The sequence below is a fragment of the Paramisgurnus dabryanus genome, chromosome 1 (assembly GCF_030506205.2).
Source record: "Paramisgurnus dabryanus chromosome 1, PD_genome_1.1, whole genome shotgun sequence".
In the NCBI taxonomy this organism is placed as follows: Eukaryota; Metazoa; Chordata; class Actinopteri; order Cypriniformes; family Cobitidae; genus Paramisgurnus; species Paramisgurnus dabryanus.
The window spans coordinates 47,147,830-47,164,252 of record NC_133337.1 but is presented as its reverse complement, the minus strand read 5'-3'; positions in this window follow the sequence as shown (position 1 = coordinate 47,164,252).

The window sequence follows — 16,423 nt, the reverse complement described above, 5'->3', positions numbered from 1 at the left end:
AGTCCTCATCAATACTTGGACCTTTAGACCTCTTTTATGGGTTAAGATGCTTTCTGAATTACTTCTTTCTTTAGAGGATCTTCTCTGTAATTTAAAGGGGAAACGCCCACATTTCTAAGAATTTTCTTAGAATTTTGTCACTGGGAGAAACTCTTTGCACGAGAGGCGATTCGAGGGTTAGAGCTTTAGGGATGCTGAGCACCCAATGAGCTCGGCTGCCTCCACCCACACTTTTTTCACACAAAAACAAAAAATATGTCTATAGTAAAATAACTTTATCATTTTAACATTGGTTCAACTTACTCCAAAATCTAGATTTTTTTCAGGCATGAAAAAGGGTCAGGTGTGAAAAAAGTGAGAAGGATATTACCCCTCTAGGGGGTCCGGGGGCATGGTCCCCCGTAAGAAAATTACATATTTTAAAGCATCAATATACCGAGCCCCTAAGGTGACATTGGATTAAAAAAAATCTTAAGTTTAGTTTCATGTGCTCACGTAAAACCTTCATGTGCAGATTTTTTTTTATTATTGTTTAGTTTCACGTGCGCAAGCAAAACTAAATTTTATTTACTTTTTGCTCCATGTCCCCTTAGGGGCTCCGTATCAATCTGATGAATTTTGAGATGCATTTTTTTGCCAATCTTTTTACTTCTGATTAATGGCGTGCAAGCACTTTTTTGCCATTAATGCCATATTGAAGTCTCCTTAGGTTGCCAACTGTCACTATAAAATACAGGACAAAAGGTGGGCTACAGCAGTAGTGCGGGTATGGTTTTATGTGAATATACAGTGTATTGTTTTAAGCCATTTGTCAAAATCAAAAACCTCAGAATTTATAACTTTTATGCCTACAACATATGGTAGGTTTATTAATAGTTTGTTAATTTACAGCTTTTCTTTTAACAGTCCTTTAATTGAACCATTACCTTTACTATATCTAAAACAAACCACTTGTGACTCCTGCACTAAGGGTTAAAACATTATCCCCTTCATATTAATCTACGTGTGACAAAAAAAAAAAAATGATTGTCTAGTTTGATAGTCAGACACAACTGAGAAATAACAGAAATAAATCTAGGAATTACGGAGCCCCTAAGGGGACATGGAGCAAAATTAAATAACGTTTAGTTACATGTGCTCATGTGAAACTTTCATGTGCTCATGTGAAACTTTCATGTGCTCAAACGAAACCTTCATATGTAGAATTTTTAAAAAAAGTTTAGCTTCGCGTGCCCGCGTGAAACTATCGCGTGCTCGCGTGAAACTATTGCGTGCTCGCGTGAAACTATCGCGTGCTCGCGTGAATGATAACGCATTGTGGAAACGAATTGGTAGGCTGGTGCTTTTCGACTCTCCCTGCTAATATAGTTTATCAGTATGGGGGGAACGACATGGAAGCCTCCTTTGACTTACCCGTTCAATGTACCCTGCTGAAAAAACCAGCATACCAGCAAGACCAGCATATGTTGTGTTTTGGTGCTGGTTTGCTAGTGAACACCAGCTAAACCAGCATCAAACCAGCATCAGCACCAGCATTAGCACCAGCTAAACCAGCAACAAACCAGCATTAGCACCAGCTAAACCAGCATTAGCACCAGCATCCTATGCTGGTCATACCAGCATATGTTGTGTTTTGGTGCTGGTATGCTATGACCACCAGCTAAACCAGCATAGACCAGCATAATTCCCATGCTGGTCCATGCTGGTTTGATGCTGGTTTTTTCAGCAGGGTTAAGTAAAGAGAAGAAATTCTAAGCTTACAAAGAAAAGACGGATCACTGGCAGAGGTCATTTGACACCAACGAGGACATATTTATGAATAAAGACATTGATTTTGATTAAGTAAACACTTAAAACCCTACTTACTGTCCCTTTAATAAACAGAACTGCATGAGTTTTGCCGAAGAACATTGTAACCGGTGCTACTTCTCCCCGTTTAAGTCTATGGATGAGTCACCCAGGTACTGTGCTACTCCGCAGCGGTGGCGACCCACCGAACTAAAATAGTCAGAAAATAAACACTTATTGTAGGTGTACCATGGTGATTCAGGATAAGACCAAAACACGGCTTGATAGATTGACTCCTAATGTACTCGCTTATTATAAACGTAAACATTTTGTAAGATTTGAACAAATAAAGTTGCATCAAAACACTACATAACGGATTCTCACTCTGCATGTTTTTCGCTCTGGATGACGGTCAGGCTAAGCGATGCAGGTACAGAAAAGTAGAAGAAAAGGATGACACCATTTGCTAAGCGGGAGGTTTTCATTTTCATCCTTAACATATACATTGTAAACCACAAACTACAGAGTATGTTTTGGGCATTATTTAACCTTGTCAAAGACTAACAAAAACTTTAGAATAACAAAATTTCTTACTCCAAGTTTTAGGGGTGCTGAGCCCCTTTTTAGGGGTAGGCCTACTGAAGCACCCCTTAAAATGGGTCAGCCTCGCCCATGCTTTGCGCTACGATTTTTCATGAATACGGGCCCAGATTGCTTGTGGGTGAGTTCATCATGAGGTAATTTTGATATTTGGCTGAAGTATCCCTTTAAGGTGCAAATGTCTGCTGAGCTGTACGCTGTACCCCCAAATCCTTTTTGTCGTTTATTGGCTGGAATACTTTGTTTTGTTTTGTGCTGCTAGGTTTGGCCACTATGTTGATATTGCCGTTTGTGAAGCCTGGGCTGTCTACAGAGATTGCGTTTTACAGCAGATAGTGAGGAGATGTTTCCGGTATGTAACAAAAAATGTTTTATGGTCTAAAACGCGTCAATTCGCTTAGAGAACCTTTAATGTACGCCTGTTAGCTTTATCTGAGCGCTTTAATATTTACTGTAGTATTTTACTGTACTTTAAAAGGGGTCAGTTTTAGGTTTATACTAAAGGCAGAATGATGAGTCTTGCTTCACTCACAAAAGCTTCAAAAAGGTACAAAAGCACTCACTGGGACGGTACCCCCTTTGAAAAGGTCCTAATATGTACCATTTAGGTACAGATATGTATTCACTTGGTACCAATATTTACCTTCCCAGACAGCAGATGACTCCAGAGCTGCTGAGTCCGGCGCATATCTGGTGCGGATTCGGCCTGGAGTCTGCTGTCTGGGTTTGAGGTACTAATATGCATCTTTGGGTACAAAGGTGTACTGTTTAAAGGGTACCACCCCAGTGACAGTTTTGTGGGAAATTATACTGCATTGCTGTTTATAATCATAAAGCGATGACTTATATATTTTTTGTCACTCTAAACAGTCTATATTCACTGTAAAAATTGCTGTAATTATGCAGCTGGTTGCCAGTAACTTACTGTAGAAGATAAAGACTGTAAATGTTTCATGTTCATCTAACTTTGAACAAACTGTTGCCATTAAATAACATAAATGTAAAATCTACGGTAAGTTACTGGCAGCTAGTTGCCAGTAATACCCAGTGATACGGTAATTTGACAGTTTTTTACAAAGTAGAGAACTTAGAATGATTTAGAAAAAATGATTTTACATAACTTTATATTATAGCTATAATAAGACTGCCAATGAAAGTATGAACACATAATTAGACTTACAGTAAATGCGCTCACATTCTTACGCTAGACTACAGTATTGCAACATTCCTAAAGATCTTGTTTTTCAAAACAGTAAGACCTGCCAGTAAATGATTCAACTTGTTTGACAACTTGCTATTGGAATGGTGTCACCAAACGGGTAACCAATTAAGAGAAACATATCATGTGTGACCAGCATCAATTTACTTCCCAGACGGAGATGGTTTTATGTCATTCTCAATGACACGTTTTAACATTCTTGTCTTATAATAAATTCCACTTATCACACAGACTAGGTCATCATCTACTAGATAATACATTAGATAAGACACATTAAACAAAATTCCTTTGCAAGGCAAAACAAAACAAACTCGTGACTTTCTATACAAGTCAGTGTGACTATGATATATAAAGATTGATAGTTGATGTGATAAAGCACATTACCCAACACAGCATATTTCTGGAATAAAAGTGGAATACCTCTCTCAAACCCCAGACCGGGGCTGAGAGGAAAGAAAATGTGTGTGATGGAAAAAAGCCACTTAAGCATGTTGGTTTGCTGGACAAAATGTAGTTCAATCTGAGGAGCGACTGGCCGGAAGATTCGTAAACGTAGGGATAAGCCAAAACCAAGACTTCCATGTTGGTCAAATGATACCTCATCACAAAACCACAGCCTATGGCCTGTCAATACTTATCAACAGGATACACTAAAGGCAACAGAAGCCTGCCACTGTGTTTACATGGTTCATATTTTCAAGTCGGTCTACACTGGATTTTTCCAGTTTATTAATTTAACTTGTGTAACATGGATTTCCAAGGTTGAAAGAAAAGAGTACTGCTAATTATAAAGATTCAACGTAACCGCATGAAAAGCTAATAGTCCTATATTTCTGAGAACCGATAATAGGAGTGATTCAGGCAACATTCAATGGCATTGTTCACGTAATGATGACCATTACAGGCTGAACAAAAGATAAAACAGGTTTTGGACGTCTGTGTATTTTGTGGCCAGATTACTGCTTTTTGAAAAGACATACAATTCCTGGAAAATATTTTTAGCATTTATTTGCCTTTGTAGTGGCATCTTTTCATTCCCTGAATAAAGGCTACCTGTTGTATGGACAAGATGGGCAGTTCTGTGTATAACTAATGACAATAAGTCTTTTGAATGTGTATGTCTTTTGTGTTATAACTAGCCTGAGCCAATGAAAATTGGTAACTGGTGCAGGCAAATTGTATGAATTCATAGCATTATGTAAATCGTACAAAAATGTATGATTGTAAAAAAAAAATTAAGCCCGACACCTCATTAATGGGGTGAAAGCAGATGAAAGGTAAGAATGAGATTGTCCAAATTAATACATTACAAATCAAAATACTTACAAGATTGACTTGGTTATATTAAGTTGGATTAGCTCCAGAAGTATTTTTTCAATAGGACTTTAAAGGGACTTTTTCCATGTTTAAGTGCTATAATTGGGTTCCCAGTGCTTCTATCAACCTAGAAAATGTGCAAAAGATCAACCCAGTAACTTAGTTTTGGTAAACCATTCTCTGCAAGCACGTGAACAATTTGGTCTTTAAAATTTGGCTCTCCTTATGATGTCATAAGGAGCTCTTATTATATTAATACCACCCTTTAATCGGCACTATCCAACCACGGCACAGCCATTAAGTGCAGAGAGAAAGAAAGAAAAATAATTGACAGCACAATGGAGTTTGAATTGCAACAAACCACCATCATTGTGATCAGTGTTTGCATTTCATCAGCTCATTTGCATTTTAAAGAACACCCAAAACGGCACATTTTTGCACACACCTACTAAGTGGCTATTTTGAGCTAAAACTTCACATATGTGCTCTGGGGACACAAAAGATTTATTTTACATCTTAAAAAAGTCTTGTGACATGTCCCCTTTAAACGAATCTAATCGGCTCAAATGTAAATCGGGACACATTTTGATTTGAAGCAAAAAATAAGTAAGACATAATGGGAAATAAACTACAATATCAAGAAGCGTTTAAAATGTGTAATCAAATGAGGTAAATGCAAAATTATTGGTTGTGTAGTTTTTATCAGGACTTTAAAAAGTTTTTAAACTTTTAAAGAAAACAGAGAAGAAAACCCAGAAACAAGACAATAGTTTATATACAGTACAGTAATAATATTTTAATATTTGAGTTCATATTCAAACCTCAGACCTCGGCCTGCACACATAAACAAAGGGGAAATCTTAGCAAAGCATGATACATTGTTTTGAGTCAAGTCTCAAAAGCAGGAAAGCTTTCAAAAGCTCTTCATTTAATTTAATTGCCGTCTAGAAGAAACAACTGAGATTGTGAATTTCCATCCTATTGTTAAGTTACCAGCAATACCCTTCAGAAAAACCATTTAATGCCAAATAATTTGCGCTGAGATGCAGAATTACCGACATTCGTGAAAAGGTTTTGCTATATGCTGCATAAATGCACCTGGCAATATTACCTCAGGCCGGCACAAAATGTCACATGACACTATCCCGACCAATGAACAGACTCCTTAAGCAGAGCATGAAAATAAATGAGGGCAGTAAGCCCCCTGCGCTCCACGCTTTATGGTGCTCCACTTCAGGGAAACCATGTGACTTTCCAGACGGGGGAGAGCGAGAAATGGGGGAGGGAGAAAGAAATAGGGGAGGTCAATAGGAATAAGGTCAAAGAGGGACATTTGAAGATGGATTTCTTGGCAAAGAATGGATGAGGAGAGAAAGGTGAGAATGCTGTATAAAGGAGAGTACAGTATAAAAATGGGAGTAACAATAGAGTAACTCTAATCTGTGAGACAGTACAACAGATGTGGATACGGTTTCACATTGTAAGTTTTGTCAAGGTTCAGGTGTGCAACAACAACCTAGAGACAATATGCATTTGTATAGTGGCTTGTAAATGACAAAGCACATGTTGTACTCTGGATGTTGTTTTCCAACAGGCTTTTTCAGTTAAAGGTGCATTGTGTAACTTTTAGAAGGGTCTCTTGACAGAAATGCAATGTAATATACATAACTTTATTATCAGTGATGTATAAAGACCTTACAAAATAAACTGTATTGTTTTTTATTACCTTGGAATGAGCTGTTTTTATTTACATACATACATACATGGAAGTCGCCATTTCGCACGTCATGTTTTTACAGTAGCCCTAAATGGATAAAAGCTGTTTTACAGAGCACGTTTTATCACTATGTTGTCTCAGACTATGACATGTTTGTCTTGTGGCGGCTACCGTAAATGTTTAATGTTCATTTAACTTTGAACAAACTCTTGCCAGTAAATAACATAAATGTAAATCTACGGTAAATTACCGTCAACCCAGCTGCAATTTCTACGGAATTTTTTTACAGTGTAGCTAATACCAGGTTGGCCTGCCATGAAAATTTTGTGTGGCCTTTACAGCATGGGTTTTTATTAAAAGGGACACATAAAAATATTACACTGCAATATTACTGTGAAACTACAAGACATAATGACACCTAACAACATGATCTCATGAGAATACATGTGTATTTTTACGTTTCAGTGTGGTTGTAACATACGTACATTTACTTACGTTTAAAACACATTGGAACGTATAATATCAACGTTTTGACAGGAATAATACATAAATTATTTACGTATTTACAGCTTTACAAACGTACAAATTTGTACGTAAGTTATTCCTATTCATAAATATTAAAATCTCGGGCATTGGCATTTCTTACTCATATTAATGACATGTTTACAGTCATATTTTCTGACTTATTTATTTAAAACAGTTTACCCATTTCCCTAATTAAATGATTATAATATTCAGAGAATTTCACAATATTGAAAATTTTTTTACTTTAAAATGAATAACATTTCTTTATTTATTAAAAAAAAAAAATATTTAGTTTGTTTGTCACAACACACAAAAACATGTTTTCTCCTATGCTGTCTTCTGCAATACGTTATTATTACTACTTAGCAATAATTACAACAAAATACAACATAAATTCACAAAAGATGTTACTTTTATTCAGTTGCATCTACAACTTTAAAATTCATATGATTGCGAGGAACAGACCCAAATTCAGCCCTTTATCCAGCGATCTTGATCCGAGTTCTCATCAGCAACCGTAAAGTCAGATTGCGCATTTGTAATGTAATTTTTAATTCAAATATCGCGCCTCAAGAAGCTTTATGACACATTGCTTTACGGCAGTGATAACAAAAGCTCATTGGCTCTTTGTATGGTGCTGATTTTAACTCTTTCGCCGCCATTGACGAGATATCTCGTCAATCAAGAGAAAACGCTTCCCTGCCAATGACGAGATTTTCTGTCTTTCCGCAATACCGCTATTATCCACCAGGTGGCGCCCTTCCGCAACTTTTTAAACCCGGAAGTATTGCCCTATGGCAAGCGGCTGCATGTCCGTGTCTGTTTTAAAGATCGCTCTGAATGGGATCTCTATGAAAAGTCCGTCACAAAAATGGATGCTTTTTGCTCAAAATGTGGTGTTTTTGCAGAAACCTACCCATATTCAAAAGCTGATTACAAAAGAACTACTGAAGGTAGGATGAAACGTTTTTTTTTTTGTTTGAAAGCAGAGGGTCTGTTTTTTCATTTGTTATATTGTATGTTTATATATTTAAAGAAGAACATTTTCTGGAAGGCATTAAACTTTGGTGAAAATCATGAAAAACGCTGGCGCTGGCTGGCAACTTTTTTTAAAAACGCTGGCGGTGAAAGAGTTAATATTTGCAATAAATAATTTGTTGTGATTACACTTGTCTGTCTGTTATGATTTTTGTTACAGTAACATTAAATGATTTTAATAAACTGTTTTGTGTAGGACTGTAGTGGCTTAAAATATCTTTTGAATGATATTGTTACTATTGTAACTAAAATGTTCCCAAACATATCTGTCCGTTACGTTGCATAATATAAAAAGGAAACATTACTTAAACATTTTGTATAAAAAAGGTTTGGGTTTAGGGTAGCGTTTGGGTTTAGGGTAAGGTTTGGGTTTAGGGTAAGGTTTGGGGTAGGGTTAAGGTGGTTACAAATCGCTAAAATGGTTAAGGGAAATTATACAGCAATCTTTATGGTATGAAAGATACGTAAATGTTTTACGTTTTTTAGCTGTAAAAATGTAATAATGCTACGTTTAAATGTTGTAAATACGTCTACATTGTACGTTTATCATCTATTTAAACGTACAAAAATATTTTGTTTTTAAATACTACGTATTAACAGTGAGACCAGGCTGCAGCTTACAACTAAAATAAGCAAAAACCTCCAGTGGTACCACTTGTAGCAGATGACCTAACTTACCTATTTTGTGCTCACCTGCTTTTCATTAAATCTGTTTGGATTTTGCAAGTCTTGGGTTTTGTTAAATGAAAGGCATTGGGAAAAGAATTTTCACATGCTGATACAAGAATTCGTACACAGAAGTGCGCTTTATCCACTTCCCAATTCACAAGAAAGAGTCTGACGATAATGAAATGTATAGATGAGAAAAAGGACACAAATCGCTGAAATTTAGACAAAGAGGAAATCAAGTGGATGTTTATACACTTTCTACAGTAGCTGAACTGTTCTAGGTTTGGCTAAATAAACCTTTGAACGGGTCAAAGAAGTTTGAACTCTGTTTTGAAAAACAAAAAAGGAAAACAAATAAAAACATGCATTTATCATCCATATGGCTCGCCAAGCATATTATAGTTTTACAACGTTTTTAAGGTTATTAAATTTTCCCAAGTCAGGACGATTTTTTACTATTAACATTACAATCAGTGACTATCACATAAACATTGACAATGCAGTAATCCATAAAATCTGTTTTAGCACTGCCAGTCAGACTCTGGGGAGACGCCAATCATTGTATTGGCAAACTTGAGTTTCCGAGAATTTCTGGGGAAGTAAAATTAACTCTGTAAGCGTGACCTAGAGAAAATATGCTTGCGAAAACAAAGAAATGGCATAAATGAAATTGCAATCTCATGTTAGTAATAAATGTGTAAAGATTTATTAATAACATGATAAAATAAAAAAATGAAAAAATAAAAGGACACTACGTTTAGAGTTTTAGTCTTGTTTAACAAAATGTCTAAACATCCTTGAAGCAAGACTTATGTAATCAGTTTGCTTACCCCATTGGTTAGATTTATGTTTTATGCATCTCAAGTTAATGCTCTTTGTTTTTGTGATGTATAAAAACAAACCAATAAATACTAGAATACTAAAAGATTTATTGTACTGAACATTATTATGGTAACTATAACTTTGTTTATATTTTTTGATGAAGCAACCAATATTTTTGCACACCAAGATTTATCATTAAACATTTCTGACAGAAATAAGAGATTTAGCAGTTGCTTTAAACCTTAGCATATACAGTCACTAATGGAAAGATATAAAATCTTCATGCCATAGTCTCAGGTCTGTTGCATCAAATTGTTCTCAGTGCAACAAACATTTATTAGCCAAGAAGTCACATGACTGTAGGCGGGCAACAGCCGCAGTTTCTCGACAGAGTCTTCTAACCGTAAAAGTGTGAGAAAAACAAAGGCATTCAAAGGCACTAGCACAATCCTTGAGAGCTGATGACAAAATTACCAAAAAAGCTTCATGGTGGCCTTGTAGGCTGTCAGGTCTCCTTAAATATTTGACCCTGGGTGGTTTACTTTTCAAAAAAGTGAAAAAACATACGCAGTATAAACAAAGTCACCTTAATGTTGCAACACTTATGTGGGTGTTTTAGTTGAAAACATTTGAGAACACAGTTGACGTTTTATAAAAAGTTATCCGAAGAGCAATTTAATTGGATTTTGAATGGGCATGTGCACAAACCAAGTACATACACTGTGAAGATTTCATACAGCTATCTTGTCTAAGAAAATCAAAGACTTTTAAAGCAGATGCATGCATGCGAGAGTCCGGAGCGGATTCACACCAAAGGTGCCGATTTTATGAGTGTTTATCTGCCCCATTGCTATCTAGGATGAGGCTGCTAGATTTGACTTTTGAACTTCAAACAGCTTTCATTTACAACATCATTTGAATCGTATGAATGTAACAGGAAGGCCTGACCTCTCACATGCATCATTACACAATGCCTTCCTACTAATTAGGAAATGCTTATATGACTTGCTTCAAAATTGCTCAATGACTTATCAATAAAGACCTCAGGCCACCGTTTTAATTCTAGCAATTCCAAGACGGAATTGAATTTTATTAGTTGTGCAATCAGCAAACTTTGCCCTGATGGCAAACCATCCGAGTAACACCTCATTTACCGTATTCTTCCTAAGAGTGTGTTGACTTAAGAGAGATAGATTGCACCATTGAAACAGTACGTGGAGGATACCACCCTCCGTCCGCAAACAACAGCAGCTCGTTTGTGATGTACACATTTGTATGGTCTATTTTCAGCCCCAGGGTTTATGGTTATTGGAAAGGCGTTGCCCTCTCTCTCTCCTTTCCGAGAAGGAGTCAATATTTCTCTGTCTCTGCCTCCATTCACAGCTAATCCAATTTAATGTCAGAAAAACGGCCCAGCTGAGAGCGGAGCGGCATATTTGTAAAACGCACGGGCCCGGCGCGTGCGCACGCACATACGTGCGCGCAGCGACCGCATCTCCTCAGCTGAGTGCAAATGCGGGTTGACAGGCAATTCATCTTAAACGTTCGTCCTATTGTCTTTCGCTGCAGTTTTGTCATCCGGTCTTGCGTGCATGGTATAGCCTCACAAGCCGGAAGCATTCGTAACAGGCTCTTGTAACAATGCAATATGCAGATGAGACAAGATCTTGGATGAAATAGAGAACTATAGTTGCCCATCTGTAATGCCGGCAGGATTCCTTATCATAGACAGTGTAACACTGGATCATATGACAGACGTGCTCTCTTTCTCTCTCTGTCTGCCTGCCTGTACAAACACGCAAATCAAACAAACAAACAAACCAACAAACAAACATATCATCATACACACACACACACACACACACACACACACACACACACACACACACACACACACACACACACACACACACACACACACACACATACTCACGCGCGCTTGCGCACAGGCATTCCAGTAAAACTAGAAGAGCGCGCATTTTCCTTCTTATTGTTCTTGTAATAATAGTCAGATTAGTGATGATTGACTTAGGCATGACTCTGAATTACAGTCACATGTACACGTGAGACTCTCAGTGTATTCTCACAAAGCAGACTTGTGACATGTGATACTTCCAGTGTTTACTGGAATAGCTTACCTGTCGTAGGATTCTGCATTCTAACGGGAAGGAAGTAAAGGCTTTAAAAAATATATAAGCAATGTAAGAACAGTTTGTAAAATCCTTAATTATGGGAGTGTGTTTGTTTTACTGGCAGACACCTTAATACATACATACATACATACACAAGCACACACACATATATATATATATGCACTTTATAGTGGCCCTTATCATATATAATGACAGCCCTGCTGAAAAAAACAAAATAAAACCATTACAGAAAATTCCAATGGTTTTATTGGGAATTGTATTGGTTCTAATGGAATATGGCCCAAACACACTACAGTGTATTGGTTTTTGTTGGTCTCTAATGGTATGTATTGGTTCTATGTATTGGTTCTAATGGAATATGGCCAAAAACACACTACAGTGTAGTGGTTTTAATGGTAAAAATTGGTATTTTAATGGAACCCATTAGAATTTTCTGTAATTTTTTTTTGTTTTGTTTTTCAGCAGGGAGCCCAAATCAGACAATGTCAGAGAAAATGGTCAAATTTGGGCAATACCCTTTAAAAAGATATATATACATTTGGTACCAGTATGTACCTCTGAGGTACTTATATGCACACTTTTTCTGAAAGGGTATGGCCCCAGGGACCATTTTTTTTTTTTTGACATTGTACATGGCTAGCTTACCTAAACCTTATACTATACTAGTATTGAGACCTTAAAAACAATACCACATACACTGACAACACTTTATTACCACCATCTGTCACCTCAACTCAATACTGTCACTTTCTTGTATCCTTTATTTGATTTATTTGTATTACCCATCCTGTTCTCGTGTGGAAAACTAATTAAGATTTTCATTGTACCTAGTAACATATGACAATAAGGATGTTAAATGTATACATCTTTAAAGACGGGGGTTTCCCGGACTGGGCTTATCCTAAAATGTTTGAGCTGCTTTCATTTCAAAACATCTTGTACTGGCATATTTCAGGGTTATTGTTTTGTCTCAAAATGCATACCAGTATTGTTTTGTGTAAGGTTTTTTGTTAAATGTCCAAATGTAACAAAGGCCTAGTCCTGGACTAATCTAAACCCTGTCCGAGAAACTGCCCCATAATGAAACAATAATATTAGGCAAAATAATTTTATATTCACTCTTTTGTTCTATTTATAGATGTGGCAAAAGGTTATTTTTGGACCTTGCATCCACCTGGATGGACTCAACACCCACAATTAGAAAAATGGTGTCAATTTTTAATCCGAAGTTAAATCCGACCCAGACCGTTTACATTGGGTTACAGTATCCCATGGGTGTTTATGTACTGTTGCCGTAAACATCACAAGAATAGAATGTACGGATTCCAGGCTCTGTGATATCACCGTTCAATCCTGCACTACTGACTATGTTTAGCAAGTGCATTCAATTACTCTAACCGGGAAACAATGAGCCTTAGGCTGTATCTGTCCATTTTGGGTTTAATGGCACATGATAAAAGCTTGCTGTCATTGCTGTTGGTACAGAATGTGGGTCAATGACATGACATGCATAGTTCTGTGTACAGGGGCATGATGTGCTTTAAAAAAATAACTTGATACATTTATGACATGGGTCACTTTATATAGTTTAAATACATTTTCTTTTTTTGGTATCACAAACTTGAAAAAATGGCAGATATAGGGCAACGGTCCATTCAGACTGTTTAAAGGGATAGTTCACTTTAAAATAAAAATTCTGTCATCATTTACTCATCCTCGTGTTGTTCTAAACCTGTATGAATTTCTTTTTTCTGATAACCCCAAAATAAGATACTTTGAGAAATAATGGTAAACACACAGCAGATAGTGACCATTGACTTCCATAGTTGGAATAAAAAATATGATGGAATTTAATGGGTACCGTCAAGGTCCGTGTACTTTTTCGTTCATTCATTATTCTATTTTGGAGGTCACATGGGAAACGAAAAATAAGTGATATATTAATTTTTTATATATATTTTTAATATATGAATTATTCTACGAAAAAGTACACGGAACCGTAAACTGTGTGCTTCCCATTATTTATCAAAATATTTTCTTCATCATTTATCAAAATACTACAAACATATTTTTATCCTACTATCGAAGTCATTGGTCACTATCTGCTGTGTGTTTACCATCATTTCTCAAAATATCTTCTTTTGTGTTCATCAGAAAAAAGAAATTCATACATGTTTAGAACAACATGAGGATGAGTAAATGACAGAATTTTATTTTAAAGTCTTTAAGGCAACTTTTAAAAATGCAGTTTTAATGATTAAAAATTCAAAATAAGATTTGCATGATTTTTTGTTAAAAACCTTTCCTATAAAAAATTTTGCAAATATAATTGTTAGGATAACTTTTAACTTTTAATTTAATTTGGGTGTTCTCAAATGTCAAGGTAGCAATCATTGGCCTTTTATTGAGAAGTGATAAATATCATCCCGTGAACCCCAGGTGGTCTTTATGGCTGATAAAAAAAGATTCTCTCAAAATATAATTTCTGTCAAATACTAAAAAGATTATTTTAATGTAATGGGTACCCTGGTGTCACGTGGTACAACTAATGTAAAAATTTTATTTTTTATTTTAATTTATTAAAAAAGTATGTTTTTGAATTTATATCACATGCAAAACTTATACCAGGTTATGCTTATGTTTGTTAAATGTAAATTAATTGCAGAGGTCAGGTGGTGCAACCAGAAAGTCAAAGGGTGCTGCTATGAATGCTTTAAGTAAGAAATTAAAAACATTAAAGTAAATAATTTTAATAAGCTGATTTATTAGCTAATAGTTTTACCTAATAAGGTTGTATATAATTGTTTTTACACTTGATATTATACAACGATTGGTTGACCCACCTGACATTTGTTTGAATGTGGTTTTCAAACAATTTGAAAAAATCATTAAAATGTACTAAAATGTTGTTCAATAAATAAAACTTTTTACTGTTCCTGTCTCAAAAATATGCATTACATCCATTTAAAAGAAAATAAGTTTTAGGACCTTGTTTTGTCACTCACACACGTTACAACTAACCTTACAATCTGCATTTTAAATAAATAACATACATGCTATTCAGATGGTTTCCTGGCATTGTTATTAAGGATCCAGAAAAGCAAAGCAACCACGGCGTGAAGCCTCTGCCCCAAAAGGAAACCATTTTTACAATATTTACAAAAAAAGCAAATGCCACAATTCACGGCTTATCGGCACAGATCTGAACACAATAATCCTTATTCAGAACATGCATAACACACGCAAACGTCTGCACTTGCTGAGTTTTACCGAAAACCCCTTTTCCCATCCCACTCCAGTGAAAATATGCAGCATTTACAATAACATACAGTCCGTTCATGCATAGTTTTGGTCAGAGAAATATGCAATGAAATCAGCATGAGAATCTTAGCGAGGAAAAAAAACAGAAGAATGAAGGGAACTTATTCAAACTGACTTCCAGTAAACCCTCCTCTTATTGCAATTACTCTCTCACAACAGGGAGCTGTTTCTTCAGTCAGGAAAAAGTCATTTTTATACAAGGGCAGAAAAAATCATGTGTAGCACATTTTTCAGGCACCGAGCCAGCAGCTGCAGTAAAAACTAATATATAAGTACACAAACTGATAGAGGAGGAATAAACCATGCCTAAAATCAATCTAGGACAATCTGTTTTATTTCATATTCTCGACTGGATGTTCTAGTGATGTATGAGGGCCATTTTTAAAACACCATGAAATAACAATAGTTCAGCATTAACTTAGTTTGAACCCTCCAAAGCAAAATATAATGGATAATCGTTCAGAATGGATACCAAAAAATGAATAACATATTGGGAGTCATGCAATCTCAATATGGTAATGCCAACCAGAGTCCAGCATACCAATGACATCAATGACAAATGCTCTCATTTGAATATAATGTAAGAATCGAGTGCCAACTGGCACACCCTGGCCCCCATCTACCCCCCTCGCATCTTACTGGAAACCCAGACAGCTGCTGGACTCACTTTCACAACCTCTCCTGACACCTCCCGCAGGATTTTATTAGAGTCAGCCTGGCAAGATCAGTCGCTTGAAACAGAGCCCGTAAAGGCCAGGAAACCTCCGCTCCTAACCGTATGACATCACTGGAGGATGGGCCTTACGGGTTTGAGTCCTGAGTGTAAATAAGATCACGTTACTCCACACATACTAAGTATGTGAGGGCGACACTTCATTTGTAGCTAGCATCTAGACATTCTGAACATATTTGCTGAGTTACTCTCTTCTAAATAAAGATGTTGACATATGTTGTGATGTTATTTTTGCAATTAAAAGGTAATAATAGGGCATGGTTACAAGATTCAAAAAAGGGAGTGTCTTCAAAAACCAATCAGAGACATGCAGATGAATTCGGCAAACATGTTAAGCATGTCTAGATGCTTCAGGTTGCTAAATCTGTATATGCGCAGTGCTGTTTACAAAATGGCACAAAAATAAAGCAGGCCTACTGTGTATTACTAAGCATGGCATTAAATGAAGGAGTCAAGGTTGCTAAACTTGTTTCCCCACCCTTAAATTTGTATAATATATCAAAGTAATGATGTTGTAATTA